At 45.7% G+C, this 26,421-nt stretch overlaps 1 long non-coding RNA gene across 2 annotated transcripts in view; it reads right to left on the bottom strand.

Moving 5' to 3' along the window:
- Window positions 1-5,338: 5,338 nt before the first annotated feature.
- The window catches only part of LOC127480930 (uncharacterized), a 35,535-nt gene continuing 14,452 nt past the window's right edge, over window positions 5,339-26,421 (bottom strand). Inside the window, exons 2-5 of one of the 2 annotated variants that reach the window (XR_007908051.1) lie at window positions 12,938-13,118; window positions 10,734-11,432; window positions 8,070-8,245; window positions 5,339-7,285 (exon numbers count right to left, since the gene is read on the bottom strand). This is a non-coding gene — a long non-coding RNA (uncharacterized LOC127480930). Of the gene's footprint in view, window positions 7,286-8,069; window positions 8,264-10,733; window positions 11,433-12,937; window positions 13,119-26,421 lie in introns of both variants that reach the window. The other variant, XR_007908050.1, reaches the window with a different exon arrangement.

Raw genomic sequence — 26,421 nt, 5'->3', positions numbered from 1 at the left:
AGCCAGACACTTTCTAGTGACTGAGGTCACATGAAGACCCAAAAATAAAGGGAAAAATGAGAAAAGCATGTGAAAATATAAGTGAAAGGTTGAGAATTGCAGTTCTGGATCCTTCTCAGTCCTTCTCACCTGCTCCTCCTGGCCCTGTGTGTGGCACCTTTCTCCAGAGAATGGTCCTGTTACTGATGAACAGTCTCGGGGTGCTCAGAGTCTGCAGCTTCCTGGGCAGGGGCAGAGGAGGGGCAGGGACTGAGCTCTGCTCTGGGGGGACCAGGGACAGCAGCCAGGGAATGGCTGGAGCTGTGTCAGGGCAGGCTCAGGTTGGATCTCAGGCAAAGGTTCTTCCCCCAGAGGCTGGTTGGGCACTGCCCAGGCTCCCCAGGGCAGTGGGCACAGCCCAAGGCTGCCAGAGCTCAGGGAGGGTTTGGCTGATCCTCTGGGGCACAGGGGGTGACTCTTGGGGCTGGGCCTGTGCAGGGCTCAGGGTTGGACTGATGATCCTTGGGGGTCCCTTCCAACTTGACTGATTCTGGGGTTCTGGGACTCCCCAGGCCCGAGGGGCAGCTCTGTCTCACCCCCTGCTCCAGCCCAGACCTTCCTCACTCGGAGTCTCTCCTGAGAGTTCCTGGGAAGCAGCCAGTGCCTCAGTACATGGGATTCATGGACTCCAAGATGCCCTTGTGCAGAGATGAGTGTCACTGAGGTGTGCTCACCAAACTCCCCAGCTCCTTTGGGAGCCCTCCCTCAGCACCAACACCAGCCTGTCCCTCCAGAGGTCCAGAGGCCTCTCTCTGGCCCCTCACACAGGCCCCACTTCCCTCTCCTTTCCAGATCCAAGACCTTTGGCAGTCCAGTAGTCCCAGTCCAGAGCCAGTAGCCAATGTGGAGACAAGTATGGCCAATGCAAGCCCTGATGTCCCAGGAGCCCTCTCTGTCCTGACAAAGGTCTCTCTGATGAGCAGTGCCAGGCAAGACACCATCATATAAAATCACACCTATGATTTATATATTATCACATAAAGTAAGAAAGGCAGATTTATTACATTAAATTTATTAAATCCTTCATTCATCACCCACTTGTTAAATATTAGTTGCCCTTACAACCAGTCTATATTTTTGCCCTCCAATTTTTCCCAGGTTTCCCCTGTATTCCTGTACTTCTGTACCACATCATTACCCAGAGTGGCCACTTGCTGTTAAACAGATGCTGCTGTTTCCACCTGCAGGAGAACTGACCTCTAGATGTGGGTGTGCTTTGTTTTTAAAGCATTTCTTTCCTTTTGAACGAAAATCACCAAAGTAAAGCAAGGCATTTCTTACAACCCCTTTTCAGAGTATAATAGAACACAAAAACATAAATCAAAATATGTTTAAACACCTTTTCCAAATGAAGTAAAAACCCATCTATCTTACCAGCAACTGAGAGCTCTTCCTACACACTATGAACACAGCAGATGTTAAAAAGCTGTTTAATCTTCTTTAGAGCACTTTGGGTAAAAAGCTGTGGCTTTCAAATATGTACAAAGAGGGTCAGAAAACTAAAATGCCTTGAAAGAGTTTTGCTCAGGGCCAATGGGATCTGAAGTGACCTGTGTAATTTCTCAAGTTCCCAAACTTCATTATCATCAAGGCCTCTTTCCTTTTTGATGTTTTAACTACGCAGAAGGTGGGTGTTGCCTTCAGTGTCTCTAAAGCCTTTAAGCAGTTTGGATTTATCCTTGCAAGGTGAGTGTACCTGGGGCTGGAGTTCCTGACTGCAGATCCACTGCACTGCAGATTTCCCAGAAGCACTTTTCCAGCCCCATCACAAAGATGGTTTTACAGTTTCTCCCGGATGTTCAAGAAATGCTGCAACAAGTCAAACCACACAACTGTTTCAGAAAAGTTACTGTCCTTACAAAGTTTCCTCTTGCTTTGCAAAAGGATCTTGCACCTTTCCACTGGAGTGTTCCCGTGGACACTGCCAGGGGGCTGCACCAAGTCCTCCAGGAACTGATCCCTTTGGAAAGCAACACCGTTCTGCTGCTGCTCCTCAGGGGTCTCACAAACCCCAAAGGAGGTTTATAGCAGGGCCTACAAACCACAGCTGTTCTTTTCACAGGCCTGTCATCTCTCCCAGCAGGATGCAGGGCTTTCAGGATTTATTACTCTCATCCTGAATAACACTAGAACCATTTGCCATAAGCACATACACGATTTACTTCTAATTTATGGCACAGATGCATTCTTTGATGCAATTTAGTGCATCTCTGCCACACCAAAAAAAAAAAAATAAATAAAAATCAATGTTTCATCCAATTTCAATTCAGTCATTGATCCAAAGAAATGCAAACTTCCTGTGTTTATTCCTGCACTTACACTTCAAAACCACCATGACTTTTTCTGGGGTTTTTTTGAAAGGGAGGATTAACTCCCTGTCTGATCCTCTCTTACCTGATATTGTTGCTTCACTTGCAAGAATCAGATCAGAAAAATATTCTGCATAAGAGGTGAAACAAAGTAGTGGAGGATGACTGAGGTGTAGGAAGAGTTACTGGCAGTGGAGATGAGAGGCAGGGCTGCATTTCAACACCAGAGTGGCAGACAGTGCTTGGGAGGTGAACACCACCTTTAATTAGAGATTTATCAGCCCCCACTGCTGCAGTCTGGAGGCATTATTATTATTATCATTATTAGCTCTCACACTTTCTTCAATCAGCCCTTCACTGGCTGCCTCACTCAAGCCAAGTATCAGTGCCCTGCTCTCCCCAAAGTTACAATTCATTATTTTTAGCATTGAAAAGGGGAATCATGTGGTGCACTTGACAGCTTACTCATTTATGTCAGTTTAAATGATTTACTAGAACCAGGCCCAAAAGCTAAGTTTTGTGAAAAAACGTATTTGTTTCCCTACATCTGCTCAGGAAAGCACTAACACGGGGATTGTTGTTGCTGTCAGCTCCTGGAAGGAATATTTCAGGAGACATGAAAGCAGCTGCCTTTCAGGACCCATCTCCTATTCAGCTGGCTCCTCCTTGGGATCTGTCAGCACCTCACTAAAATTAATTCCAAAGAGTGCACAGAGATCCATTGCACTAATTGGCAATTAAACAGAGAAATAGGGTAGATTCTGCCAGACTATCAATTCCAGACCCACTCCAAAGCCAAGGCAGGTTAATAATGGCTCTTATTTCCAGCTCTTCCTTATGGTCTCCAGTTTGCAAGTTGAACAGGAAAACACTTCTCCCCACATCTTTACAATAAAAGAAACAATCCAGTCAATCTTTTATCCTCGCTTCTGCCCCAACTTCCAAAATCCACCAGGCAGCTCTGGGATTGTAGGGCAGTGCTCAGCAGCTGATGTCACACACCCAAAATAGCTCAACTCAAATTAAGAGAGCACAGAATGCTTTGAGCTGAAAAAGGCAGTCCATGTATAGCAGCGAGGGCTCTCCAGTGAAACCATGACAAACTGTACCTTTATTTACATTAAAAGGTGCCCCAGTGGTGCTCAGGTGATGCTTATTGGCACTGCTGGAGCTTTTTGAGCAGCAGAGCCCTCCCCAAGGCCGAGGAGGTAAAGAGGTTATTCCTGTAGTGCTGCACCATCTGCTTTGATGTGGGTTTGCACTGGCACTGAGAGCAGAGTTAAAAGTGTTGAACATTTCATAAATGTAACCAATGATGGGCTGCAGTGTCCTGGAGTTGGAGTATCCATGACAACTCTCCACCGTGCCAAGGGACTTTTAGTCAAATCCTGGGAAAGCCACTAAAAGCCTGCTTTTGTAAGATGCAGCAGGATCCTGGGGGGATTTTTCTCTCAGCCCCCTGAGACTTCACTGCCTCCAGATATAGTGGGAGACAACACCCACAGCTCTGGGGTTCCTCAGTCTCAGCTGCCCCCAAGAGTAGTTACAGCTTAAAGAAGATCTACCTGGGAAATTGTTCCCAGAAAGAAGCCCAAATAACCCACTTGGTTTCAAAAACAAACAAACAAACAAAGCAAAAAAAAACAAACCCAAAGCCACTTTGATCTGTTTCCGTTGTAACTAAAGAGTTCAACCAGAACAGAGCCCCAGGGAACATAAAAACTTGGATTATCCCCTGGCACATCCCACCTACGCCCACCCATCCACACCCCCCCAGTGCCTTTAGAAACCCTTATTGTCCCCGGCAGTGTGAGCCGAGGGGAGTGGCAGAGCTGCTGGTTTTCACTCCTCCTCTCCCTGAAGGATTCCTCTTCATTCTGTCTCATTAGAGGATGAGCATTTAGAGGCACATTTGAAAGCACTTCCCTTGCAAACGCTCGGTGACACAACCACAGGTCAGATCACAACTCCACAACTTTGATCCATTAATCCATTACTAATTCTGTTTTCCAGAGTGATCTCACAGCACAAGCCTCTGCCCCAGCCAGCTCCAGCTGCTGTTGCTGCTTGTTCCTCTCGAAGAAAGAAGTGGCCTCTTCCCCTCCTATTTCCCGAGAGGGAAGATGAAAGTGGAGCACACACAGCCCGATTCTCTTTCTGTGATTAACTGATTTGACCACATACATTATTCATGAGTGTTTCACTTTCTAATTGTACAAAAACAACCCTTCTGGGGTTTGGGATTGTCAGCTGTCTTGGGGGCTGTCTTGCTGTTCAAGATTCCCAGTTTCCAAGCCCCTAACTCATCACTGAAGTTCTAAATCCAACACCTACAAGTGCTGGTGAAGCCTGTGGGTGGAACCAAGTACTCATATCCCTAAATTTAGACATTGCTCAGGTGCTCTGAGACTGGGGCAGGCTATTCAGTGCATTAGAAATCCAGGTTTTCAAGGGTGTTTTTAAAAGGCAGCTCCAGGTGCCACTGGCCCAGCCCTCACTATGTGCCTTGCCCACAAAAGGCCACCCAGCTCTGAAGAGGGGACAGTTGGGAGAGTGTCCCAAGGGCAGGGACTGATCTCCAGATGATTTATTGCCTCTTTCATGTTTATTTTGCCAGTGAAGTTATCAGATTTGCAGTGTCCATGGCCAGTACAAAATCCAACCCAACCAACCCAAATCCATCCAACAAAGAAGTTTCCCAAAAGCTCCACAGTTGCCATTATTTGCAGTCCTGATGTTCTGCAGTTCAGCAACAGCTTTTGACAACAACAGAAATGCATTAGAGAATCTGGTTCACAGCTAGACAGCGCAGGAAAAAACCTGTATTCTTACCAGACATCATTTAATTAGCAGTTATATAAAGAGCTCTCAATATTTTGGACAAAATACTGCAAAAAATAAGTTGATAGGCTTTTCCCTGACTAAAAACCAAACTATAGGCTTGGGAATGTTTGAAAAGTTCTCTTTATTGAGAAAGAAGCTTTCCATACTTCTCAAGTTACAGATTCATAAAAAAGCAAACAAAAATTAATGAAGAACAGAAGCAAAAGTACTTTTAAAAACATTAATTCCTTCTGTGAAGTTGAAGATTATCTTGGAACAGTTTTTAACTAATAAGCTCTTAGAGCCCAAATGATATTTTTAAATAAACCTCCTAATTTGAAATTGTTACGACTTCAGGGAATTTTCTAACTGGGATCCAGGTGTTTTTAAACTGAAGTAAAGAGGCAAGGAAAACGATTGCAGAAATTAATTAATGGAATTAAACAGAGTCAATTGATTGCTTTCATGTTCAAAGTAATGCAAAGTCTGCATTCAACAAATGGGAAAGTAAATCAGAAAATTTCCTTTATGTACACTCCTTAAATCTGTACCTAATTGATTTCAGGCATTTTGCATCTTTATTAGCTTACAGTTAACAACATGTTAATATAAATAAAAGACATGACTCCAGTAATGGCTTCACTAGAAGTCAAATACAATGAGAGCACTGTGATTCTTTGTTGCTGACAATATTGAATTTATACTAAATCCTGGAGACAGTTCTATAGATCTACTGGGATGTGCTCCTGCCGAGGATTTTGGACAACTGAGAATCATTATAACATAAAGACACACCACATAGACATGAGTTTCTCCATTTCCATTTGACTGCACGGAATTAGCTCCGAGGAAGTGGCTGAAGGAGGGAAGAGCAGAGCTGTGGCTCTCCAGGAGCCTGGCTGGCTGGAGACCTTCCCCACCCAGGAGTGGAGAAGCCTGAAGAGAAGTTACACACTGCCAGGTAACTGTTGCAATCCTCCTGGTTTGCAGGTTGAGGTGCTTTGAGTGGCTTTAGGAAGGTGTTTTCCATTAAGTGTGCTGAGCAGTCAGCAAGTGGTTGTCAGTCCTACCCTGAGACCCACGAGCACAGGGTTCCTCCTACAACGTGGTTTGGGGACTTCTCACACACCTCTGACAGCCACAGCACTGTGAGCAACTGGGACAGTTCTGACACACACTCACAGCTAACACACAATTCCAAATCCATTTCATGTCACAAAAGCACATTTTTTAAATTCAAGATGAAATCAGCAGCTGTACTTTTCCCGAAATCTCAGGATTGGCAGTGTCCAGCTGTTCCCTTCCACAGGTTCTAAACTGCTCAACTCTCCTGTTCCCATTTGCACACCCACCTGATGCCTCAACTTCAGAACAGCAAAGCCATGTTATCAGTGCTGCATCCTGCCAGGAATGGCTAAGTCACTCCTCATCTCTTGCCTCCCCACAAAGGGTTGCCTGCTGGAGGTGTCACTCCTTGTCCCCTTGGTTCAGTTTTAAGATGTGCCACTGGCCAGGTGTCCCTCTGAGGTGCTGCACACACAGCCTGAAACATCTCACTGTCAGGAACCTGCCTCCTCCTTGCATTTATTTCATACATCTCTCTTTCACTTTGCTTCTGTCTTGAGTATTGTTCTTCAAATATTTATAGTGGATTATATTCCATCTCTCCCTCCATCACTCTCTGCACCTTCTAGTGATTTTCCTTATTAATCAAATCCTCCAAGTTCCTGAAAATTTCCTACCTGCCCTTCTCTGACCATCTTCTCAATTGCAATAACTTGAAGTGATCAGAATGTAATTTATTTTGAGTGAACTTCTGTAAATACTTTCTAGAGGAGCACAGCCAAGTGGAGCAAGTTGTGTTCAGGTCTGACACTCAGACACCTCCCACCAGGCACTAGAGGTTTGCACGTGATTTACCAACCAGCCACAGGGAAGCTTCTCTGGACAGAAGGTGATGGGGGTGGTTGTCTGATGAGCTCAACAACACAACCAGCTGACCCCTCCAGTTTGGGTTTGAACCCCATCACTCCCCTCTGGGTAACAAACACCCAGTGCAGGGTTTGCTTTGGCTGTCAGGTGACATCAGCTGCACGTGCAGGAGCTCCTGGAGACTTCAGGCATCGAGAGAAGAGAAAGGGTGAGTCAACAGGAAAGAAGTGAATTATGGGATCACAGAATATCCTGTGTTGGAAGGGACCCACAAGGATAGTGGGTCCAGCTCAGGCCCTGCACAGGCCCAGCCCCAAGAGTCACCCCCTGTGCCCCAGAGGATCAGCCAAACCCTCCTGCAGCTCTGGCAGCCTTGGGGCTGTGCCCACTGCCCTGGGGAGCCTGGGCAGTGCCCAACCAGCCTCTGGGGGAAGAACCTTTGGCTGAGATCCAACCTGAGCCTGCCCTGACACAACTCCAGCTGCTTCCTAGAGTCCTGTCACTGGTCAGAAGAGTGAAGAGATGGGTACCTGCCCCTCTGCTGCCCCTTGGGAGGATGTTGCAGACCCCAATGAGGTCTCCCCTGCTCCAGCTGAACACACCAAGTGCCCTCAGTGTCCTCACACACCTTCAAATCAAGGCCCTTCCCCATCCTCGTGGCCTCCTTTGGACACTCTCCAATGGCTCAATCCCTTCCCTACATTGTGTCCCCCCAAACTGCCCCAATGTTGAGGTGAGGCCGCCCCAGGGCAGAGCAGAGCAGGACAATCCCCTCCTGGTGCCCCCAGGACAGGGTTGGCCCTCCTGGCTGCCAGGGCACTGCTGACTCAGGGCCAACTGGCACCCACCAGGACCCTCGGGGCCCTTTCCTGGCACTGCTTTCCAGCCCCTCATTCCCAGTCCATAACACAGCCAGGGCTGCCCCAACCAGGCACAGAATCCACCCCTTGCCCTTGTTAAACTCACACACTTGGTGATGGCTCATCTCTCTGGTTTGTTGAGGTCTCTCTGCAGGGCCTCTCTGCCCTCCAGGGAATCAACAGCTCCTCCCAGTTTGGTGTTACCAGCAAACTCAGTATTCCTTTGAGTCCTGTGTCCAGGTCCTGGAAGTCATCCTGCCTGTTCTATCCCCTGCAGCTCCTCTGCAGATGGAAGGGAGCCTGGGGTTAAATAATAACAATTATATAACATAATTAAATATAAAATATATTACATATTTTATAATTATATAATTATATGTAATAATTATCTAATAATAACCAATGGAATCCTGTTCCTTTCTCTCTCAGAGTGGATTTGTGTCCCTGGGCTCACAGACTCCTCACATTCCATCTGCACTCCAGCTTCCAGCACCTTGTTTACACTTGCAATGGCTCCAGCCAGGATGTGTTTCAAAGGCAATAAGCTGGAATTCTGCATGCACAATAAAATCCAAATGCACTCACAGATCATGAACAAGAACAAATGAATGAGACACTGTCAGTAAGGAAAGCAAAAATCCAGGTGATAATGGAAGGGGAAAACAGCAGCAAACTCAAACTAAGGGAACTTTATGAATGTTTTTATGTTCAAACTAATGCAAAGCCTAAATTCAACGACTTCATAGGCAAATCTAATTTCATATATGTACATTTCTTTGTTTCATTGAAGCATCTTGCTTCAAGAAATAAATTCCTTTTAAAAAGAGATATTTCTCAGGATTACCATAAAAAGAGTTTTCCTCAAGTTTGTAGTATTTTTGGTAGATGCCTCTTGTTTTCAGTAAGACCAATCCTGCTTAGAAGAAGATTAGAACAGATAAGAGCCCTGTGTAGGAGCTCTCAGATGGGCCCAGACCAGGCTGCCCTGCTGTACCCTCAAAGCTTTGCTTTGGCTTTCCACTGCCTGAATCAGTTCTCTGCTTTCTCCCCTCTGTTTTCTCCTCAGTGTCCCTGCACACGTTTGGTTCTCTTGCACTGTGCACAGGACACGTGAAAAGCATCTTGTGGCACTAGGAAAGTATCTCCTCTATGCAGAAGTTCACCAAGTTCTCCTCTTGACCCACAGATCCTGGAGCTATTTCAATTGCCAGTTCTCATGAGCTGAAATTCTGCATTCTTCTTCATGTACTTTTCTTAAGCTGTTTAAAAAAAATAGCATGTCACATGCACCAAATACTCTCCCTTTCACATACCCATCCCACGACCTCTGGAATGCAGCTTTCTCCAGAACAGATGGGAAGAGCCTGCCAGATTTCTTTTACCATATGAATTCATTCAAAATGTTCTTGCTAAATGATAAAGAAAACAGTTCGACACTTGGAAAGTAAAGGTAAGTGAGAGATGGTGGCAAAAAGCAGGAGTGTGAAAAATCACATTCAGCAATGTCCTCAGGGGGTTTGGAAAGCAAATTTGGCAACGAGAGCAACATTGGAAGGACTATCATCACTCAATAGCTGACTGCAATAAATGTTGGTTTCTGCTACTCTGAACCAGCTGGGTTTATCCTTGTCAGGAATATCAGGCCCAGGGTGAGTTCCAGAGGGGTAATGAGTCAAACCAGGGATCTCAGGAGCCCATGCCATCTCTAAGTGTCATATAGAAAGGGTTGTTCTGCAGATGTGTAGTTAACATGAGAAATTAGTTTTCCAACAAAACACCACTGTTAAAACTTCTCTGGTTCTTTCTCCTGAAGTAAACAGGGAGTTCTGCTTTCAGTGCAACAGAATGTTCTCCTCCAAAGTCCATCTTCTCCCCTCCCTTCAGAAACAAATAGCTCAGCTCTCAATGTGTCTCCTTCCATCAGGATTTCAATTCCTCCTTTCCAGAGATACGAGGGGCAATTCCTTCCAGGTTTTATACTGAGCTCTCCTGACCAGGGGCCTCCTACAGCAGGGACTTGGCCTTGCCCTCCTTGTAATTGCCTTACAATACTGCCAAGCATAAACCCAACCTGGAAAACCCATTTTCACTGAAACTACCCCCCATGTCCCTGCCCCACCCTCTCCCAGGTTCGTGGTTTGGGCATCACCTCCAATCTGACCCTCCAGAAAGCAACCCCTTGCAATGCTTCCTGAGCCACATCCCAGAACATCACCATGGAGACAGACCAGGGAGGTTAAACTCTGGTCAAGCCACCAACCATCTCCATTACTGCAATTCCCATTTCCCAACCTTGCCCAAGGTTCCTGCACCCTTCCACAAAGCTGCTACAAGATCAGCCTTGTAGACACGTGGCAGGAGTGTCCACTCCCGTGGGAGATTTAACTGAAACAAGCACAAAGAGGAATAAATTCCAGGAACAGAGGTGATGTTTTACCAACCTGCAACAAACCAACCACCTGGAAACTGGGGTGTAGAAGAAAAGGAAAAATTCAGTGCAACCTTCCAAATTCCAAGTTTTTCCTCCCCAAAGTATTGTGGTATTTTGATCTCAACTGTTGTTTTGGATGAACAAATATTTTATTATTGTTATGGTTATTTTGCAATGTTTTCAGTATGGAAAAGTGGTTTCTCTTCCAATTCCTTTTTAAAGCCATGAAATGCCACCCTTCTGTTTACTGCATTTTTAGTGTTATTTTTTTTAAGTATGGAAGAACTAACAGCAAAGCAAGCAGTAACCAAGACACTTCTAAAATAAACACAGACCTACCACGAAGTACCTACAGTCACAAACACCGTGTCCTCTGCAACATTATTTCCACCTTCACAAAATCTACCAGACTTCATTTATTATTGTAGTTTCTTTTCCTCCTGGAAGAACCAAGTTTATACACAGTGAGTTGCCTAAAGTCAAAGAAACAGAAATAGGAAAAAGAAGGATGGCCAGGAGAAGTTAGATCAGTAGCTTTGAGTATTAAAAGGGCAAGAAATATGAAAGCAGAGAAAAAATTGATAGTGCTGACACTCTTTTCCAGATTAAGCATATCTGGTACATCTGACTCTTGTTGTCAACTGGAATAAGAAGATATACAAGGAAAGCAGATGTGATAGACATTTGTGTTACTGCACATACCGAGGGTGAGGTTTTATCTGCCTCTTGGGTGAAGACAGAAAACCCACTTCTTCAGATTACTGGGAGGATTTGGAGTTGCCTAAATCCACTGATAATATCAGAACCTGTTTGGGGGACTCAAATGCTTTACTTACAGGTGAGTAATTGGATCCAGGAGACAAGAGGAGCTAATCAGCCTGCAGTCCTTGGAACATGAGCTCAGGTATTGAAATCCCTTGTTTTTAACTGGCTTCTGACTGTCACATTCTATTGCTTCAAAAACAACCAGCCCACGCTTCAGACACACAGGAGGAGCTACAAGGGTTCCCTTACAGATCTCCTGAGTAAATTTAGGACCTATAAGAGAAATTCAACTTATAACAACGGATTTAGGAGGCTAAAAAAAATTAATAAAATAAAGCCACCCTAGATTTTTCCACTCCACACCCTTGCAAAGCAATAACCCTACTGAGACAATCATTTCCAGGCTGCCTGGCTTTCCCAAGGCACTCAGTACAGCTGCAAGAAAGCAAAAGGCTTGTGGTACAAAACCTGTCTTCCTCACTTTTTGGCCAGTCCAAAATAAATAAGGAAACTGGTGAAAAGCTGCAGAGCTGATGTGCTGCCTTGTGTTCCCTGTCACTGCACGGAGTGAGAAGAGCAGGAATGGCACCTGCTGTAAACACAGCAGCTCTCCAATGGTCTGTGATCCGGGGAACAGGCTGAGGTTCCAGCAACACCAGCTCAGTGCCAAACCCACATCCCAGTCAGGAGCTGCCTCTCCCCAGCCTGGCAAAGCCCCTGGCACCAGTGTTTCCCCAGACTGCCAGCCCAGCCCTCCAGTTCAAGCTCTAAGTCAGCTATTAGGTGACGACGGGCTAATGGGGAAAATTTATACCAATTTCTTTCTAAGTGCTTTTAGATTCACAGAGACGTAAAAGGTAAGAAATTACTATCACTAGAAGAGATGGATGATCTTTGAATTGCACTGCTTTCTGCCTCAGTCTGTGTCCTTATAAAACTTCCCATATGCTAAAAGAAAGTCTTGGCATTCCTGAGCTCAGAGAAGGCACAGTTTGCCTGCTCAGATGTCTGTGTCTTACCCTCCTCTTTAATTCTCCTTCCAAACTCGTCACTAAAACACTCCAGCCTCAACTCAGCAAATTTACTTAAGTAACTTCATCCTACATTTAAATTTTTAGCAAATGTTTTATTTTTCCTGTAAAAGAACTGCCATGGAACAGTAGCCTAGAGAGACACCAGACAGGCTTTGATAACCTCAGCTGCTCCAGTAAAGTAGCCACACTTCAGATCCTTACTTGTAGTCACCTTTGAGGAGGTGACTGAAAGATAAACAGGTTATCTTGAGCAGTAAGAAAAATAGTAATTAGATATTCTCGTCCTCCCCTTCTTTAGTTGTATCACACCCCAAAAAAATAGCAAACAGGTCATGTGTGTGATTCTCTGGGAGACAAATACAGCAAACAGGACATGTGTGTGATTCTCTGGGAGACAAATACAGCAAACAGGACATGTGTGTGATTCTCTGGGAGACCTGCTGGAAAACTACAAAGTAACTGAAATCAGGCAGCTCCTCATGCCCACCAAAGGCAGGGAAAGGAGGACACAGCAGGGAACAGAAGCCAGGTTTGTGCAGATCACTGGAACATTCCTGCAGCAGCAGAGGAGAACATTTGGAATGTTGGTGATACTAAAAGTGTTGGTTGCCATCTGCATCACATGTGTGGCACAGTGAGCTGGAGGAGGGAGGACTTCTGAGGCACATCCAGTGCTTCATCCTTTCAGTCTTAGTTAGAAAGATCTCTCTTCTTGAGGACATCCAGTATTTTGTGTGAACTCACTCTCAACATTGCTGGAGCTGGATGAAGAACAAGCTTCTGGGCGTGGGAAGTTCGAAATCCTCTGTGCACACCCTCTGCCTCATCGTGCAGACACTGCACAAGGAGCTGGGCAGAGCCTTGTCCCAGCTGCCTCTTCTCAGCACAAACTCTTGCACATACAACAGCACAACCATCTTCAAGCCTTGAAAAGAGAAATACAAGAAAACAGATTTATTTTACCAACTGCCTGTTGCTGCAGCAGCTGTGACTGGTGTGCTCAGAGAGGTTACAGAAACAGAGCATCAAAAATGCAGCTGGAAAGGGAGAATCCAATACCCTCATGTGTGTCAAGGAAATGTCATACTCAGGCACAGTGCCAAGACTAATTTTTCAACTGTTTATTAATTAGTTAATTAGGGAACCACAGGAAAAGCAACTCTTGACACAGCCCTGGCCAGCACTGAGGATCCAGGTCTTCATACAGATCCCCCTGGTGTTTAAATCCAAGGTCCATCTTGACTGGAAAAGCAAGAGACTTCTTGCAATCAAGAACAACTTGAACTAAGCTCAGAAAAAAACTCTGCACCTCAGAAGTGCAAAGAGCAAGATCCTTGCAGATGGCAGAGGGTGACACAAAGACACTACACTGAGGCTTTAAGAGGGTGAAGTTGTAACCCAGATACAAAGCACCTCGTACCACTCCAGCAGGGTGACTGTACAAACCACATCAAAATACTTCAGAGGAACAGCTTGCAAAAGCTGTAACATCTAATAATAAATCCTTTGTAACAAGTGGCCCAGGTAGTAGCCTGCTGGAGAGTCTGCAGGGCCCGTGGATGATCAAGGTAGAAAAGGATCTTTCACAGAAGATCAGGCCATAATAAAAAAGATTATTTTTTTTTCTTTTCAGTTGGAAGGTGTCAGTGCTCGAAGTCTTTTTTACTCCTCAAGACAGTGGGAGCCAGTGGCCCTGGAAGACCCTCCTGAATTTGAAGTGCCAGTGGAAGAGCTTCAGGGAAGGTAGAAAGCACTGAGTGCCAACTCATGAGCAGAATTTGATCAAGAGTTTAAAATTCACTCAAAGGAAAGAGCTGAATTTCTATCTTCTTACTATTTGTTTAATATCTGATTTTGACCCCCTGTTTAATCTTGCAAGGGTGTTTTTAAGCTGACCCTTTTGGTAGGGCATAAATATGACCTCCAAATGACTGTTCACAAGGAAACACCTCTCTAAAGCATTTTGCTCTGTGCACTAAGGGAAGCAATGCATGAAATGACAGAGGCACAGGACTTTCTCCATGTAATTTGCACAGGTCTTCATTATGGAATAGTTACAGCTACCAGGATTGTCAAAGGAGGCTAAAGAAGTCAGACAGGCAAATCCCTCCAGAAAGGTTAATTGGGTATCTGATAACTCCTTTGTGGGCACCTCTGAAAATCTAATGTTCCTTCAAAGTGTTTATCAGTTACAAATCTATCATTTTCTGTAACAAAACTGAAGAGGTTCACAGAGGTGCAGAGCTGGACATGGATAGATTGGATTTCTCTCTCTGACTCTCATTCGCCCACATTTTGGCACTTCCTAAAATAGTTTGGGTGAACCATCCCACTATAACTCTCCTCTCTCCACTAAGTACAGACTGGATTTAGTGACCTGGCTTAGAGCAGAGATTTAACTGGAGCTCTGAATGAGTTTGGTTGGGAGTTCTCTCATCCATGTCCCTCTCAACACCTTTGATCTCAGTAGAATAATGTGGCCTTAGAAGATTGTGTGTGAGCTGCTCCTTTGCTCCAGTTTTGTTCCTGCCCTCTTCAATTGCAGCCAAATCTTGGACCTGATTCTCTTTGTCAAGTGGTTGTAAAAGCACAAGTAACCATTTAACCAGCAAAAAGTTACAGCTACCACTGCCAGTGTAACATAAATTAACTACATTATCTCAGGCTGTATTATAAACAGCTACATACTGTGATACTCAGGTTGTATTAATAAGGAGATATTTAATTATCTTACTCAGAGCTGGGAAGATAAATTCCTGCCTGGAATTAACATCACACCACCTGACTGCAAACAGAGCCTGTCCCTCCCAGCACATCCCCCCAGGGAGGCTGAGAGGGGAGAGCAGAGAGGAACCAATTAACAAGGATCAGGAGTGCAGTCCATGGAATCATGGAATAGTTTGGTGGGGAGGGACCTAAAGATCCCCCAGGGATCTGCCATGGGCAGGGACACCTTCCACCAGCCCAGGCTGCTCCAACCTGGCCTTGGACACTTCCAGGGATGGGGCAGCCACAGCTTCTCTGGGCAACCTGTGCCAGGGCCTGCCCACCCTCACAGGGAACAATTCCTTCCCAATATCCCATCTAGCCCTGCCCTCTCAGTTTGATGCCACTCTCCTTGCCCCTTTACACCCTTTTTAAAAGTCCCCCTCCAGCTCCCTTAGAGCCCCTTCAGGTACTGAAAGGCCAGAATTAGGTCCCCCCAGAGCCTTCTCTTGTCCAGGAGTCCCTGTTCCCTCAGCCTGTCTCCAGAGCAGAGCTGCTCCAGCCTCTGATCATCTTCGTGGCCTCCTCTGGGATCACTCCAACTTGTGCACATTCCTTCTTGTTTTGAACTAAACCAGTTGCTTCTCAGTTCACATGAACTGGATACAAGTGAATTTACCCTCTCTTACATTTTGATATTAGTGTGCCCTGCAACCCTGGACATTTGAAGCAGCAAATCTGAATTTTGGGGACTAGACTTCTCTGATAAAACTTCCTTGAGCTACCTGTAACTTGAACCTAAGTTTTCAAATGATTTTCAGATGATACAGCTGAGAGCAAGAAACATTCATCCTGACCTGGTGTACTTGGAGATTGTCAAACAGAGCAGCACGGACACACTTCCCTTCCACGGACAAGGACTCTGCTCACAATTAGAATTCATTTCCCAGTAAAATACATAAAAGCAAAGTTACTTCAATAAAATGCTTTCAGATCTCTAAAAGGCTGGAAGGCAGTTGAAATTCTCATGATGCAAGTGCACTTGAACTCAGTCCTTCCCATCTGACTCTGATCTATTTGCCTTTTTGCATTTCCCACAGGACACCACTGTGATTTTCCCTTGATGTCTGCCAGTCCTGAAAGCCCAGAGGAAATTATAAGAATAGCCTCATACAGATGAAAAATGAAGCAATCAATAGGCACTAAAATGGAAAATTGCATACATGTATATTACATTAACTACACAGAAATACATCTTCCAGGAGACTTTACAGTAATTGTTGCACAAATAAATCACACCCAAAAAGGGCTTATTAATGTTATGGGAAATAATGTTGCTTTTAATGTAATTTTTACTGATGGGTTGCTAATTTATTTTTGAGTAGGCTATAATTAGTAGCCTCTGCAACAATTTAGGTTAAAAAAAGAAAACTTGGGGGCTATGTAGGTCAACACCAACATTGTTTATGATTTTAAGAAGGAAAACAAATCCTAAGGGATTCTAAAGGCTGCTTTCCCAACAATTGCAGACTCTCAGCTGTGCAAACCCTTAATTATGAGAGGAAGGCAGAACTGAAGATGCTAATTAATATTTCAGTGTGGTATTGGGAAAGAAGGCAGAAAACCCAAGGCAGCCTCAATGTTTACTGAAGGCATTTTGAGCACTTCTTAATTCAGGGTTTTTCTGTTGTTTTAACACCACCCCCAGAAGTGACAAATAACAGAGCACAAGACAGAGGTTGTGGCTGTCCCTGTTATTTGGTCATAGACAGAGGCATAAATCTGGCCATTCACCCTAATCTCACATCCTCAGTTTAGAGAAGGGAAAGCTGCTGTTGATCCATGAAGCCAAGGAGCCCCTCGTCCCTCATTAGCAAATGAACAGACACATCCTGCTTTTCCCATCCACAGCCTCAGAGCAGGAGCTGCACCTCGGGATGACTCTCAAAGACAGACAAATTCATACAACAGGCTTTATGAGCAATAGATGCAGCTGCCTTCAGTCAAAACCACAACTGCCTGATTGGTACTTTTAAGCAGGGCCCAAAGTGACAGTTTGAAGCATTGCAGCAAACATGCTCCTGCTCTTCACTAATGAAGTAACAGATTTTTAAGTTTCTATACAGGTATATTATGCTAATGGCAGATAGAAATGTATCATTATGACTAATATTACGCTCTATTCACTTGATATGCCCTCAAACAGGATATAATAATCTTTCAAGCTTCCCCTCATCTATATATCCTCTTAAGAAGGAGATTAATTTTCATGCTCATTCCTAAGCAAGTCACAGAGTCTGAGTAACAGACATTATCCAAACACAGCCTAAGAACAGCTCGTTTTTAACCCAGGAAACATCCTCTCCAGAGGCCAAGGAATCCCTTGTAGACAAGAAAAAACACGTTTAACTTCCTTAGCTATGCCTCCTAAAATATTTCTTCATCCAGACTCCAGAATATGAATATGATGTGTTATAGTAACTTATTATATGCACTGTGGATATGGATCATTGATGTTTCTCCCTGGGGAATAAGAGGAAGCAAAAGAAAGTGATACGAAGTTCTTACTCTTCAGTAGCACATAAACAGCAGTAGAATCATGGAATATCCAGAGCTGGAAGGGACCCACAGGGATCATCCAGTCCAACTCCTGGCCCTGCACAAACACCCCAACAATCCCACCCTGTCCCTGAGAGCGTTGTCCAAACCCTCCCTGAGCTCTGGCAGCCTTGGGGCTGTGCCCACTGCCCTGGGGAGCCTGGGCAGTGCCCAACCAGCCTCTGGGGGAAGAACCTTTGGCTGAGATCCAACCTGAGCCTGCCCTGACACAGCTCCAGCCATTCCCTGGCTGCTGTCCCTGGTCACAGAGAGCAGAGGTGGGGCTGCCCCTTGGCAGGAAGCTGCAGACCATAAATGGGCTCTGCTGTGTGTCTGTACACTACTGACATTTCAGTAAATTATTGAAGTCATTAGGGGCTCATCACACTTGCTCTGCCCCCCTTGCCTGACATAACTGTAGGTATCTCACCACAGAATGTGGTGCATTTTAGCCCACATTTGTCCTCCTCTCTCTGCCTACCTGTGTATGAGGATGTGGGTTCATGAGAAGCTCTAACACAAAGCACACAGAGCCCTCTGACATTACTCATCACAGTCTGCAATGTCCTGGAGAGGGGCAGAGGAGGGGCAGGGACTGAGCTCTGCTCTGGGGGACCAGGGACAGCAGCCAGGGAATGGCTGGAGCTGTGTCAGGGCAGGCTCAGGTTGGATCTCAGGGAAAGGTTCTTCCCCCAGAGGCTGGTTGGGCACTGCCCAGGCTCCCCAGGGCAGTGGGCACAGCCCCAAGGCTGCCAGAGCTCAGGGAGGGTTTGGCTGATCCTCTGGGGCACAGGGGGTGACTCTTGGGGTTGGGCCTGTTCAGGGCTGAGGGTTGGACTGATGATCCTTGGGGGTCCCCTCCAGCTCAGCACGTTCTTGGATTCTGTGATTCCTCTGAGCTTGTTTTCGGAGGTGCCGCTCAGGTCAGACCCAGATGCTGGTGCAGGCAGACCCACCCCCAGCAGCCCCCCAGCTTTTTCTACTTTCTGAACTCCACAGCCCCCACCCGTTTGCTCTGCCCTTCTCCCCAGGGTGCTGAGAGCAGCCCTATCTAAAGCAAACAGGGAGCTGAAGGCCGTGTGGAGGAGCCCTGAGCTCTATCGCAGCACCTCGATCCACCCCGCCCTGTGTGTGCCCTGGGGACAAAGAGAGCCACTGGTGCAAGCCAGAGGAATTGCCTGCAATCTGAAAGCAGATAAGAGAATACAGATGTTAGCCCCATTATTTAATTTACTACTGGGAACTGTTCAAAGTTACTGCAGTGGCTGTGGCACCACAAAATCCCATTCAGCAATTAAAGAATCCTATCTCCCTCTCTGCTCACAGCCATTGTGCTCTTTGTTCTATTCATTCTTGAACAGATGTTGGAGCTGGAGGCTCCCAGCCAGTTTCTGAGTTTTAACCAATATATTTTATATGCTTCAGCAAGGACTTCTAAAACCAGAAGCCTCTCTAATCCAGTGTGGAAAGCCCTCTTTGATTTTTAACAGAAAAATGAATACTTTGGCTTCCAAATAACAAGATGTCTCATTTAAAAAGGCAAGTGGAATTAGCAAAATGCTCTCTAGCATTTTTCCAACATTCTTTTATGAATACATAAATAACATTTTTAGGCTTGAAGATATTCTTTAGTTTCCCACATTTAGAAGGTTTTTAACAGGAAATAATTTTATCATCTAGTATTAAAACACTGTACCAGGCAATATGCTCATACCAATTGTCCATTTAAGACCCTGTCTAGAAACTAAAGCAATTTAATTGCCTAGTAACACCTCTCTTTCACTATCATGGCGAACTCAGTTTGTCAAGAGAGATTAAACTCATGAATCCTATTAAACTTATCACCCTATTAAACTTATCACCAGCTTGTTTTAATTTCAGAACACACCTCCTTGCTGGAATGCAGATTGCATTGGGTGCATGGCTGAATGGAAAGGGAAAGGTTCTGCTGCCCTGTGAGCACTCACTGGTCCCACTGTGGGTTATGGGTTTGGGGATTCAGCATCTGTATCCCCTTGGGGCAGCCCCACGTGCTCCCAGCCAGCACAGCAGGGACTCTGGGGGTTGCTTTACACAGGGCAGCACCAGCACCTTCAAGGCTCTAGGAGAGATCCTGCTACTGAGCACCAAGGTGGAAACCCAGCACAGATATTCAGGGTGTGGGAACAAGGAAAAGAGGGGAAAGAGCTGCATTCAGCAGCTTGAGAGCTGGTTTGGCAGCAGGGCTGGGGCCAAACTTGGAAGAAGAACAGAAAAACTCAAGAGCATTTCCAGTTTGCAGCCTCTCACTCTTCCTTTCTGTTAAGTGCAGTCTCAGGAGATGGGGATTAAAGGGCTCAGCACACCCTTCCCAACCTGCAGCCCTGCTGTCTGCAGAGCAGCACCCTCTCCTTACAAACCAGTGTGCACAAACCAGGTTGGGCCCCTTCATTTTAATCCACATCACCCACCCTGCAAAGAGCAAGGCAGAGCCGTGTTCCTTCTGAGCTACTGAGGAATCACAAGGTCAGGATTCTTCAAGCTCTTGGACTGGGTAAAAACCTGCTGCTGTCTGAGGTGCCACTGAGCAGGAATAATGCTCTTGCAAGAAGGGTCACTCACTTCTTTTCTGGTGGAACATCTTTGAAAGGGAGAAATTGCTGCAGATAAAAGCTTTGGAAGCTTTCCCACTGGAAAAGGCCAGTCTTCCATGGGTGGTGTTTACTAATAAAACCTGAAGTGAAACTACTTATCCCCACTTACAGAAACAAACCTGGAAAACATAATCCATAGAATCAGACCTCCAAGATCATCAGACTGATCCCCACCCTGTCCCCCAGCCCAGAGCACTGAGTGCCACATCCAGGCCTTCCTTGGACACCTCCAGGGCTGGGGACTCCACCACCTCCCTGGGCAGCCCCTTCCAGTGCCTGACCACCCTTTCAGTGAAGAAACTCTTCCTAATGTCCAACTTGAACCTCCCCTGGTGCATTTTGGGGCTATTTTCTCTTGTCCTGTCAATTCTGTTGGAAGATCAAAAATAGGAGTAAAGAAATGCCAAAGGAAGGATTTCTGATGTGAAGGGGAAATTGCAAAATCTGACAGCCCTGACAAGAGAATACTTAAAAAAACAGTCCTTTCAGAATAACCCTCTAAATAGCACCTTTTTTGCTGTATCACTCAGCACAGAGTCAGGACTCCTTTCTTGCTGAACAGATACAACCTGAGCCCCTTTGTACCAGGCATGAACAACTCTCCAGGTTCAATTCCCATAGAGCTGCCTTCATGTTACACTGCACTCAACACTCCTGGAGCACCAGGAGACAAGGAAAGGGAATTACTGCCCTAAACCTTTGTCCAACACACAGTGGCTATTCCTTTGCCTCTATTCACAAATCTACAGCCAACACCTTTCTTCATTTTATGCTGGAAACATTTAGTTTCTTTTATAACAAAGTCATTTTCTTTGGGCAAGTAACAACAGAACTGGTACCAGTTTTTCCAAACAGTAAAAAGCCATGTTTTGCAGGGATCTTACAAGCCTCTGAGAGGTGCAGGAGGAGGGAACAGTCTCTGTTTGAGCAGGTAGTTGTTGTCATTTCCCTGCTAGTTCCCCTGCTTACAGCCCTGCAAGAAAATGATCCTGCCAACTGCATTATTACCCTGCACAAACTAATCACCAAAGACCTCTCCAGTTCTTGATATTATTCTAGCTCACAACTCCAGTGTACTAGATGCCTCTTTCAGGCAGAGTTAGAAGAGTGAATACAGGTTTTACACTGGTAACAGTAATTACAATAAAGAATCTGTGCTTTGACATTATGACACAGCACTTGTACCTCAGAACCAAACCCAAGCCAAGGCAAAGGTTGGCAGTACTAATTCTGGAAAACCAAAAGCTGAACCATTCACTACAATTACTATATCAGCATTCCTACATATCCCAGAGTTTCACAGAACATCCTTTCATTTCCCCCCCAGTGTCTGCATTTCAGAAGAGGCACCAACATTTGGCTGTAACTGTGATTAGAAAAACCTTGAAAATGTTATCAGGTTCCTGCTCAGGGATTCAAATACAATTTGCAAACAGAATTCTGTTTCCATAATTTCCTCAGGCTCTGCATCTGAGCAGAGATGTGAGGTAGCTCCCTTCTACAGAAAGAGGGAAATTAAAGGGCCAGGGTAGTGAAACCATGTGCTCAGAAACAACACCGAGCAGGGATGAGTCGTTTGCAGCTTGTTTTGGTTTTGGGGCCCTGATCAGTAAAAAGTGACACTTTCTGAACCACAAGGTAAAGGGAGACTAAGGAGAGAGAGAGGAGAAGGAGGAAGGAATCCATTTCTATACCATGCATCTTCCCATAGTTTCCTTGAAGAAAAATATTAACAATTCATGTTTATCAACTTCCAATTTCCTCCTCCACTTGTCATACTAAGTGACAACTTGCTGTTTTACTTCAAATGTATGTTAATTGTTATGCATTATCAGCTGCCTTGATTCCATTTTGTCCTCCTCCTAAAGAAAAGAAAGGAATGCTGCAGGGAGGCAGAGCACTGTGTGTTTTGGGTGAGGGAAGAGGTGAGGAATTGCTACCTTTTAAATAACAATCTCAAACGAGCAAGTCAGAACCTCTCAGCAAACAGCCCTGCAGATGCTGAGCAGCTCTGTTGAAAATCATCTCTGTTGGTGAAGTTCTGGGCAGGTACCAAGTTTTCATTTTTCCACAGAACTGGTACACCTGCAGTTCTCATGAGTCATTTTGCAAAACGATCCCAAGGTCAGAGGAGTTGTGTGAGGTAACCCTCTGTTGCAGACAGATCCCTCCTTGAGCCCAAACAACAGGAACTGAGGGAAGGCTCTCATTAGTCTTCTCACTGCTTGTGGCAACAAACCTGCCCACAAACCCTGAAGGAGTTAAACAAGAGGCAGCTTTTCCAACACCAGGTGTTCTCCTTTGATGTGCAAGTCTCCCTCTCTCCTGACTGACCTCTACAAACTGACAGGACCCACATGAGGCACCAGAGTTTGAACCTTAACCCCAGTCTTGTCTTCTTCAAGCAGGATGACCCAGAGCTTTGCCCGGGTCAAAGATGCATCTGTAGAGCTTCTCATCTTTCCACGCAGGGAAGAGAAGCCACAAGATGAGAGAGACACGTTTCTTACCTGCTCCGTAGAATTTCTCACGTAGAAACCTCACCCTCCAGGGGTCTTTCAACATCAGATGCTCCCGCTTCCAAAAAGCTCTCAGCTTTGAGAGCAGAGCCTCAGCTCACAGGGCTGTTTTTCTCCTTACTCCTGTAGCCAGGCTCACTCTCTCTAAGTGGTAAATTATTCATTCTACATGTTCTCAATCTTAGGCCCTGATATCACATATAGTGTTTAATGTGGCAAAATCAATATATTCTGAAAGCCATGGTATTCTGTGGCAAGCTGTAGAATTTTGAATGCTTTCTCCAGTTATGTACCTTAGCCAGTTTTGTTCCATTTCAATTAGAAGTAATTTCTGAACGACACCCATAAGTGTTCAGTAAATTCTGAACACCACCACAATAGAACCTCCTGCACTAGATAGTGCCCTGCAGGAAGGACTGAAGGTATATTGTAGTAAGTCTACTTAACACTGTAAAGCCAAATACAAATGACTGTTTTATTTGCTAATGTTGTCTAGGTTTTATAGGGGTACACAAACCAAAACATCAAATCAACTATGTTTCCATCGTTTTGAGAAGAATTGGAAATGCTCAATAAAATGTTTAGCAACTGATTGGCATTAAACACTGGAAAGAGAATGAAAGCCTCTCTTTCTCAGAAATTAAGTTTTAGAAAAGTGAGTTGGCTTGTCCCAGCCATGGTGTGGCAGCAGGACCAGGGCAGGGACTGTCCCCCTGTGCTGGCACTGCTGAGGCACCTCCAGCCCTGGGGGCAGTTTTGGGCCCCTCAGGATAAGAAAGACATGAAGGGGCTGGAGGGTGTGCAGGGAAGGGAAGGGAGCTGGGAAGGGGCTGGAGCAGCAGGAGCAGCTGAGGGAGCTGGGGGGGCTCAGCCTGGAGAAAAGGAGGCTCAGGGGAGACCTTCTGGCTCTGCAACCCCCTGACAGGAGGGGGGAGCTGGGGGGGGTCGGGCTCTGCTCCCAGGGAACAAGGGACAGGAGGAGAGGGAACGGCCTCCAGCTGTGCCAGGTTGGATATGGGGGAAATTTCTTCCTGGAAAGGCTTGTCCAGCCCTGGCACAGCTGCCCAGGGCACTGGTGGAGTCCCCATCCCTGGAGGGGTTTAACAGACACTTGTGGCACTTGGGGACATGGTTAAGTGATGGCCTTGGCAGTGCTGGGGGAATGGTTGGACTTGATGAGCTTAAAGGTCTTTTCCAACCTAAGTGATTCTATTCTATGATTTCCCCTAATTTGACTGTGACTACACATGTACTGAGAGGTATTTGTGGAATGTGGACTTTGTACAGACAACTGAGCCCTTCAGCCTCTGGAAGGTGCTTTCTCCAAACAAGGGATAAAAAATGTCCATTTCTATCCATTTCTACATTCACATAGAAGATTTTTTTTTTGATAACCAGGTTATTAAACTCTATCAGGTTTTAAAATTTGGCAACAGAATATCCACACAATAGCCTGTCCAAGACCTCTAATCCTTCCCTTCTGGAAGTATTCTTTCTCTTAATTTAAAACAACTGTTGTTCCTGAACACTGAGCTAGGAGCAAGGACAAACCCAAATGCTAATAAACCAGCCTCCACCTCATCACCAGGAGAGCCCTGGGTTGCTTCACTGAATGTGAATTCTGTTCCCTTGCACAGGTCACTCACAGCACTGACTCTTCCCTGTGACCCACAGGAGCAGCTGTTCCCCTTCCAATCTGCAGCTCTATTATTTAAGGGAAGGAAAGGAATGAAATTATGTGTTAGTCAGTCCTGTGCTGTACTTCTGCCTGAGATTGATTAACACAAAATTCAATTTCATGCTAATCATCCCCAGTCCTTGCTACATGTGTAGGAACAGGTCCTACAGTGCACGGAGAGCTGCAAAAGCCACTCTCTTTTGGAAATTATTTTGGAATTATTCACTGCAAGACTCTGCTCATTCTCACCTGCACTGCTCTGCTCAGACACAGCTACTCTGACCTGGCTGGAGCCAGAGGAGAAAGTCAATCCCCCTCCCTGTAACAGATGTTGAACAGAGGATGGATAACACCACCAGGAACAGCCTGTCTTTCAACATACAGACAGACAGGTTGGATGCCTAAATTCTGGAAAAGCAAAATCCAGGGACATCCTCCTAGGTGACAAGCACAGCAGAGGCAGGCAGTGGGAAAGCCCTGTCAGCTAAAAGAGCTGGGAACTCCCAGGGGTTAGTTGAGTTTGGCAGGGGGGATGGCTGGGTTTAGTGCCAGACAAGCACTGTGTCAGCCGGGTGGCTGCAAACACTGCCAGGAACCGGGTCTGGAGGGGCAATGTCTGGGGAAGAAGAGATCTGAAGTTCAACAGGGCTGAAGGAGGTTGTCAAAAAGACTTTAAAAAGTAAGCACAGCACCCTCCAAGCCTGGTTACACTTGGGCCCAGGGACAGTTGTGAAGTTACTGGGAAGTTCAGAGGTGGGGAGGGAGTGTTGCTCTTCACAGGCCTGGCTGGGGGAGGAAAGGAGGGCACAGAGCACACAGCTCATGGCAGTTGTGGCTGCTGAGCACTGGCCAAGCAAAACCTGCCTCCCTGCAGCCCCTGGCTGCTCCCTGTTCTCCCTCCTCAGAGGTTCTTGCAGGTAGTTCACGCTTTTCCTTGCCTTGACTTCTCTTCTTCCAGCCAAGGGTTTGCAAGAGGGGACAGCACCATCCAGCTCCCAGCACCAAAACAACCTGGTCTGCCCAAGATCCTCCTCCTCCTCTCCCCTTTCAGCTGGAAAGGAACCTCCCACCCATCCCTGAAGGACACCAACCTCTGCCTGGGCATTCTGAGGAGGAGAAGCTGCCCTTCCATATCTGTTCTCTGGTCGGGCCCTGCTCCCAGGGAACAAGGGGCAGGATGAGAGGAAACGTCCTCCAGCTGTGCCAGGGGAGGTTTAAGTTGGATATCAAGAAAATTTCTTCATGGAAAGGGAAGAAGGACCATAGACAAAGTTCAGGACTCTTCCATGGCTGGCACTCAGCATTCCCTCAGCAAGCCTTGGAATTGTGGGACTTCAGCCTCAGCCAAGGAAAAACCCAGAATACCTCTAAAGCTTTCTGCAAGTTGTCTTTAACTAGAGGTACTTTTAAATTAGAGCCTGACAGATTATTCTAATCGTTCCTCTAGAAATACAAAATTAAACATGTGACACATTTTTGGACAGGCAAAAGCATTCAAGAAATTATGAGCATGAATTCATTTGAACATGATAATAAACAAAGAGATTTGCTTCACAGACAGCTGGTGAAAGCCAAATGCTCCTGAGAGGTCCCAGCAGCTGCTTTGTGCTGGGCCACCAGGATTCTTAGGAGAAGGCCTGACCATGGGAGTGTATAAATCCTGTTTGTCACACTGCACCAACAGCCATCCCGTGCTCTGCTTCTGCCCTGCCCGCCCCTGCACCCCAGTGAACAGTGAAGGATGATCCTTCAGTGATTTATTCAATAAGGATCACTCAATTAATCAGATAAATCATTTAAGATGTTGTTTACCAAGTTTTGCTGCTCACATCGCAAGAAAGGAGTCGAGCTGCTGAGAATGCTACAGACAAAAAGGTTGTGCTACAGAACAGCTTTGCCACATCTTAAGCAGACTATTATTTAGCAATTCCCACACCCAAACAGCTCCAACTGCCCAGAGAAAGGCCAATACCAGAGACAAAATAGAGGTTTGCTCTCCAGCATCAAAATGGGGAGAAAATACATATATTTATCTTAAAGGTCGGTTCAGTCATTGAGTAGTTGCTTAGCAACACTTCCTAGCAACACCACTGC

The sequence above is a fragment of the Manacus candei genome, unplaced genomic scaffold (assembly GCF_025592945.1).
Source record: "Manacus candei isolate 608988 ecotype Guabito, Panama unplaced genomic scaffold, ASM2559294v1 h1tg000076l, whole genome shotgun sequence".
In the NCBI taxonomy this organism is placed as follows: Eukaryota; Metazoa; Chordata; class Aves; order Passeriformes; family Pipridae; genus Manacus; species Manacus candei.
The sequence above is the reverse complement of the archived record's forward strand: the minus strand, read 5'-3'. Positions and strand labels throughout refer to the sequence as shown.